The sequence below is a fragment of the Setaria viridis genome, unplaced genomic scaffold, assembly GCF_005286985.2.
Source record: "Setaria viridis unplaced genomic scaffold, Setaria_viridis_v4.0 scaffold_148, whole genome shotgun sequence".
NCBI lineage: Eukaryota > Viridiplantae > Streptophyta > Magnoliopsida > Poales > Poaceae > Setaria > Setaria viridis.
Genome location: NW_027255873.1, coordinates 26,589 through 32,500, shown reverse-complemented (window position 1 = coordinate 32,500; position 5,912 = coordinate 26,589). Strand labels below are relative to the sequence as shown.

At 42.1% G+C, this 5,912-nt stretch overlaps 1 pseudogene; it reads right to left on the bottom strand.

Moving 5' to 3' along the window:
- The window catches only part of LOC140221536 (protein NPGR1-like), an 8,497-nt pseudogene extending 3,614 nt beyond the window's left edge, over positions 1 to 4,883 (bottom strand).
- Between the last annotated feature and the right edge of the window lie 1,029 nt (positions 4,884 to 5,912).

Sequence of the window (5,912 nt, the reverse complement as noted above, 5' to 3'; positions counted from 1 at the left end):
AAAAGATTCCACTGCAGGCTTGAATTGTCCACGGGAAGCCTGAATTTGTGCTTTCAGCCTCAAAATATCCAACTGATCATCTTTCTCAGCTTCATCTATGGCAATATCCGCTACTGCTTCGGCTTCTTGTAAATTCTGCTGTGCAGATAATACAAGAATTAATAACTTCCAGGCACTAACTGAACCACCCATCACCATTTCAAGACATTCTGTTGCATTTTCAACAGCTGCATTGAGTTTGCGCTGCATCGCATTTTCCCAAGCAAGGCTATACATTATTTCAGGATTCTACTTTGCCATTGCAGCAGCATCCTGCAGCAGCCTCAGTGCATCATCTTGTAATCTCGATTTATCCAAGTGTGAAGTGGACGACCTAGAAAAAGGTCCATAACACACACCAAGAAAGTGGTTTACAATGCTGATGAAATGCATATCGTGACTTCTGAAAGACTTCATGGCTTTATTTGCAAATTTGATCCCTTCGGAAGCATGCTTTGGATTCTAACAGCATAGTTTTGCTCCTAAAAGAAGAGATGGAATATGAGGTTTTCCCTTTCTCTCTAATACACAAAAACCATTCCTTATGATGTTTAATGCACTATCATCCATACCAGCTGCACTGTTGCAAAGTGCAAGGATAGACCATCTCTCCGATCTGGTATAGGTTCCTGGCAACAACATTTCTAGATGGCTGGCCAAAACTTCATGATGCCCGGATAACGAGAGTGCATACATCAAATGGTTCACAAGGTCAGGATCCCATTTTATTTCTTGGAGGGATAGCTTTCTTGTTAGTACGAGTAATAAAAAAATTGCTTCCTCTATGTTGTTCCCAGGGGTTAACAGGTTCCCTTTCTGACCAAATTCTTCAGGAAACTTCACTTCAACACCACAATACAGCAGAGTCACTGCCAAGTCTTTTTGTAAGTTGGCGGACCTTTCAGAATCCAAATTCCATGGCTTTGCAAGAGCTCTCCGATATGCAATGATGGCTTCTTCGAAACAACAGCTTCTCATCCACAGTTTGGGAAGATATTCTAGAGCTGAATGGAATATGTCCATTAGCTTACCCGTCAGGAACACCATATGGCCATGCAGACTCAACTATGTCTATGATGGTTTTGCATTCTTCCGCAGCATCAGCCATGTCAAGATAGCATGAAGTGAAACTCTGACGGATGCAACAAAGCTCTTTCAGATGCAAAAGTTATCAATATGAAGCATAACAGCCTTTTACTCCGTTTTGTCAAAAACATATTTTTCACTAAAACAAAATAGCTAGGACCGCATATATAGGACAATAGGAGATTTGCAACGCTTCTGGAACTACTATACCCATTTCAGATGGCAATGCTAAAGTACAATACAAGAAAGCACATTGAAAAGAAAAATCTAGTTAATACCTGTTACTCTACCAAGGCCTTCCAATGACTTTGCTTTAAGCAATATGGCCTCTAGAAGCAAGCTTACAGAATGCATTGACATATGCATTAGCATTCCGTTCACTTGTGAGGTTTTCCTTCTTGAAGAACGTGGAGGCACTCTAGACTTGATACTTTCAGCAATAGCACTGGTCATTCGTGGCCTCAAACTTCTTATATCAATTCCCTGAAGAACCAGCAATGCTGCATCAAAATTTCCTCTCTGATGTTTCCAGTCTACCTAACAATGCCCGGGCCTCCTGTTACACAGAAAAATAAATCTATCAATTAGCAAATATAAGAAACACAAGATAGCCAAATTTCCTCGAAGATTGAAGGGGTGCAGCAAACCTCATAATTTAATGAAAGGGTTTCTCTGAGGTCTGATTCTACTTCATTTACTTGGCTATCATCAGGCGTTGTTTCTCGACTTGCTATCTTTGAAGAAGAGCCATTTGCTGAGAAATCACGTGTCGCAAGAGATTCTGGCGATCGAGGAATATCTTCGAACCTGGATTGGTCCCCACTGCAAGTGCATAACATGATCGCAGACATTGTCTGCTTGCAGATAACTTCACTAAATTTATATAAATAGCTCTGTCTCTGTTAGGATCTTCCTTTGGGACCAATGGTATTGGACATACAATCAGGTACACTGCAGGACATCGCAACAATAAAAATAGGAACTCTGAGTGCACATTTCAGAAAACAAAATCAAGAGTAAACACATACAAGGTCTATATAAACAGACAGCACAATCAAAAAATTCTATGAGCACAGGCAGATTTAGCAGTTCCCTTTTCCCAATGGTTCAAATTAAATAAATATAAACAAATACAGCTCACTGTTTAATGCTTAGCAACCTGTTGAAGCTAACAGCTAGGCAGGCGGACCATCCAGGTCAAAAGAACTACTAGGCAGGCCATCCAGGTAGGCGGGTAATTCTCTCCGTATGGCTGGAAATGCATGCTCTCACTTCGAGTTTCAATTCAATCTTATCGCAAACGCACTACTATGCTATATCTAGGAAAAGCGGCAATACAAAGCCAAGATCTTACTTACTAATAAGTTAATTAAGGCTAATCCGTCCGCACAACTGGTAAAGCTTTCCCTGTCTCTTCGGGAATACAAGACAAATCAAAGAAAAAGTAAATGCAAGACAACCAGAAAGGAATTCCTATGTATGAGTTAGTTCGATTCAATACTCGGACTGGTATATATAAGTGCTCATCACTACTCGACTCAATCTACTATAGGTAGGTAGAGAGTAATTCTCCGAAAGAACTACTAGTCAAATATGTAGGTAGGGCTTGGGCAAGTAAGTAAAGTAGGCATGAGTTATCTTTTCCTACGGCCTACCGAGTCAATCTATTCGGACAAGTAAATAAGTCTGGGCATTCCTTCACTTCAGGTAATTCGATAAGTAACTACGTTCATTCAATGCTAGGGCTCTCCACTTTTTGTGAAATTACAAAGGGGAAAAATGCTCTCTATCTATTCCAATATAGACTTGTTTGTGGACCTACCTTCTTTTAGTTAGCAAGTTCGTAAGGCAATACAAATCCAAAAAGCTAGGAATTGAACCAACCCACTTGAAATTCTCGTAAAGAGAGAGTGAGTGTTGTTTTCTAAAACTGGATATTTTATAGCCATTTTCAGTGCATCTAGATCAGAAGCCTGCGTGCGGGCTCTTTCTTAATTTCATGTCCGTCCCTCACTCGGGCTACTCAAAACTCTGATTCAGGAAAGAAATGCTAAACAAAGAAATGAGCAGTCCCCATAATTTCAAGTAATGAACTGTCATATCCAATCCGTAATTAACTGGACCAGCAAATGCGCCTGTTCTGGCAAATGCGCCTGCCTGCTCTGTTAGTTAGGTAAGTAGCAAATGCGCCGCCTGTTAGGTAAGTAAGATTTCGCCAACAATGCTTTAGCCAACAATGGTAAATCCTGGTACGAGTTCTTATCTTTACTCGGTGAGGTCAATCCCTACACTTATTACCCATATAGAAAGAAACTTAGCGTAGCGATTCCGTATCTAGTTTGTGTCTTATTATTCAACTATTTGGTGTGGTGGAGAAGAAAAACGAAACCGCGCGATTGAATCCACATCTGAGCGTCTTTTTTTTCGGTATGCCTCTCCGCGAGCAAGGAGCGCCGCGAGGAGAGCGAGAGAACGAAGTGAGAGCCTTTGGTAATGAAAGAATTCGTTTACTTATCTATCTGCTTTCTTCTAAGCATTCTATTGTCTATGAGTGTAGTTGCAGTAATATATTCCAAGGCTTCCACCCGCCCGGATGGGTTCGCCCCTACCACAATTCGAAAGTATGTTCTCGTTCATTTTGTTTCTGAGAGCCGCATAGCCGTTGGTCCGCTAGAATTGCAAAAGCGGATCCAGACATGTTTTCCCGTTAAAATCCTCCTGATAAAGGAGACTCAACCGTCTCCTTCTTATTACGAGATAACTATGGGGATTTCTTCTTTGAATGCTTCCAAACATACATCCCAGAAGGTTCTCCGGAGCCCGGAATTCCCCAATGTATGCATTTCCTTCAAAAAAGGATGGAAGTCCGTTCTGCTACACTTTGTTCATGTGAACCAGGAGCAGGTTACTATTTTTGGAGCAACCTCTCTAGCAGAAACTAACAATCTTATTCAGAAGGAAAAGACCCGGCATAAACTATCAATAAAAGGTAGGGGTGCGCAATTAGGAAAAAACCAAAATAGAAAGGGTTGGGCCATCTCTGCGAGGTATTTTTCCTTACGTAATACTCTAATTGCTTGCCTTATTTTCAACGTGATTTCATGGCTTTTTCGGTGGGAATTTCCCTATTAAATACTAAAGGAGCGAGCTCTAGTTAGATACTTCTTTCTTTTTTTCCCGAGCTGATTGCAGTCTGTAAACCAACCGTCAATCTCCCACTTCACTTGTTGTGAAATAGATCAAGCCAAAACGAAGCATTGGCCCCGACCCCATTCTCGCTTAGATAAACTCCCTCTCCCTGCTGACTTGTTCTGAGATCTGGCAATGGGCCTAGAGCAGGTGGTGGTGAGTATGACTAATCGAGCTCCTCAATTGCCGAATTCTTGATTCGGTGGGAACCTTACCGCTGCGCGCCTTAACCATCGATTACAGATTCAAGTTAGCCCAGTGTGGTTCCTTGGAAAAGTAGTTCAAATCGAACTCAAAAGCAAAACTAGGCAATCCAACTTCCATTGATGCAGCTTCCCTGTAACTAGCTAGCATAGTATCGATTTCTTCCTCTTCTTCTTCTAGTCCGAGAAAGCCTGTCTTCCCCGAGAAGACAGTCTTCTTCCTCTCCTTTCCGCGAGGGTATGGATTCCTGTGGTCTATGACGGGCTGTCCCTATTGTAGGTATTCCCACGCTGTCCATTATGTGCGTGCTTGAAAGAGATACTCCAATTCTAATAATGGTGCTCACACTACGGTATGGCCAACAGGTCGGGATGCAGGAGAAGAAGCTGGCACACCAACCTATTCGGATAAGTGTAGAGAAGAAAGGAAGGGGAAATCTTTCAAAAGAACTTTTCCATAGATAGGCGTACTATGGATGAATTCCCACCTCCTTGGAGGAGTGAATGCAAGGACCACTAAAAAACAGATACTTTACCGAAAAGCCTTTGCTTCTTCTTTCGATTGGATAGAAGCTCATACTCGACTTCAACAACTGGCTTGGCCAAATCCCCAGCTCCTGTCCTTGAACTAGGTCCGGAAATAGAGCTTGGGGAGAAGTCTTGTAACTTACTTCCCACAAATCTTCCTTGTAGGCTGGCTAGCTGTGATAACTTTCACGAGTCGAAAACAGATAAATCAACCTTGCGCTTCCCCTGTCAGTGACACCGGGGCGAGGTACGAAAAAGCTAAAACTCCCTTGTCTTCTTCAACTATGAACTTACATCTATCGATAACACGGGCTTCTTAGGTCAATCACATCCCCAGGAACTTCTAACTGGCCTAGCAAGGACGGGCATCTTTCATCAATTGATTCGATTTAACGAGAGGCTCGGAGATGGTATACGTAGAATAGGGGAAAGTCAAGACAAACTTCGGTCAATTTACGTTTTCAAAACTACAGCTATCTTGCCCAGAGTCCCAGAGCTTAACGGAACTCTTGTTTACTATAAGAGAAGAGAAGAGAAGAGAAGAGAAGAGCCCACCGCTTTATAAGTGCTTTCCTCTCTCTTTCTTTCGAACCATAAACTCCGAAGCGGTTTCACTTTACCATACTGGAGAAGGGCTTCACTCGCGCCTTGGGGACAGAACTAGAGTACAGAACTAGCTTCCTCTGTACATATCGTTTTCGGGTAATAATACTATCATTGAGAAAGAATAGATAACGACTATCAGGCATATGACTGATTTCTATATGGGTGTGGGCTCATACTCTCATTTTATCCTTGCTCGCTGTTCCCGACAGGAATACGTCACTTAAAATAAGCTATTGACGTCTTAGTTCCGACCTTGTCTCC